Raw genomic sequence first — 1,470 nt, forward strand, 5'->3', positions numbered from 1 at the left:
ATATCCATAACATTTTCAATCTGATAGATTCCACCTCTTTTCTGTTAAGACATGGGTTGTTCTCTAGAGGTGGCAGACATGTGATGTAGGGAGTTCTTACTAAGTGTTTCAAAGAGCTACCAAGCCTCGTCCTCACTCTTTATCATGAATGTCCCACCACACGATGCATCGATCATTTGTCGGTATTTCTCCAATAGACCATCGTAGAAACACTGAACAAGTTGCTATTTGGAGACAGCATGGTGGGGGTATTTACAAATAAGATCTCTTAACCTTTCCCATGTCTCATGAAAAAGTTCCCCATCCAATTGGAAAAAACTAGTGATGGCTTTTCTAATTTGATTCGTTTTTCCAATTGAAAAATATTCTTAAGGAATTCTCTCAGAAGATGGTCCCAAGTTAAAATGATTATGGAATCTAGGGAGTTTAACTAATACTTGGCTTTGTTCTTAAGTGAAAAAGAGAACAGTTTCAACCTAAGGGCATCATCGGAGGAGTTTTGAATTTTTACTGTGGAGCATATCTCAAGAAATTCATCCAAGTGTTTATACAGATCCTCATTCATCAGTCCATAGAATGATGGAAGTATTTGAATAATGCTGGACTTGATTTCGTATTGTGCCGCCTCCGTAGGAGGAGGCTGGATACATGACGAGTAAGTGTAAGATGAGGGAGTAAAATACTCTCTCAATTATCGTGGTGGGTCAGTCTTTTATTTTGGATCTATGTTTTTGATTTGGTTTATTCAAATCATTTTTTCTAGCTCTAGGTCTAATGGATGTAAATCAGATTGTAATTATTGGCATTCTAGCATGCACCCAAAAGATCTCACCGAGTTTTAATTTCAACAAACTTCTTTTTTTTTGAAAGAGAAGAGGAGAGTAGGAGGAGGAAAAAGAATTCTAAAGAAGAGAACCTAAGGAGTTCTAATGCTAAGAAGATAGAGAAGAATTAATTAGATTTGATATTTTTAGTCAATAATCAAGTGGTTCAATCAATCCTATCTATGGGTTATCCTAGATCTAGACAGCTCCTGACTGTCAAGATCACCTTCAAACACTCCAAGTAGCAGACTAGCCGCTCAACTGGCCAGTTAAGTATAAAGTTGGTGAGGATCCCCCGATTGCTTTTCTTAGACACCAACTGTATTGGTCAGGTTAGCGAACGGAATCAGTTAATGAACCACCTTTTTTCAGGATGTAATTCCTGAACCATTTTTCTAGACACCAGTTAAACTGACTAACCTGAACTCGATCTTACTTTTAGGGTTCCATGTCCTACTGAGCTCGAGGATCTTTAAAGGTCAACATCTAATCGATTTTAAATTAGAAGTTTAGATCAATGTAATTGCAAGATGGTAATTTATGGGCCAAAGAAGGGTAATGAAATTCTCACCTTATGTTGATTAGGGTTTTGCCCTTAAGATTTTTTTTTAAGAAAATATTCAATGCAAAAGGAAAAGATGTCCAA

At 36.8% G+C, this 1,470-nt stretch overlaps 1 non-coding gene across 1 annotated transcript; it reads left to right on the plus strand.

The window, feature by feature from the left end:
- Positions 1–234: 234 nt before the first annotated feature.
- Positions 235–340, plus strand: LOC114912681 (small nucleolar RNA R71). The gene has a single exon (XR_003798408.1). It is a non-coding gene; the product is annotated as a small nucleolar RNA R71 (small nucleolar RNA).
- Positions 341–1,470: the final 1,130 nt, after the last annotated feature.

Source organism: Elaeis guineensis, chromosome 10, assembly GCF_000442705.2.
Source record: "Elaeis guineensis isolate ETL-2024a chromosome 10, EG11, whole genome shotgun sequence".
In the NCBI taxonomy this organism is placed as follows: Eukaryota; Viridiplantae; Streptophyta; class Magnoliopsida; order Arecales; family Arecaceae; genus Elaeis; species Elaeis guineensis.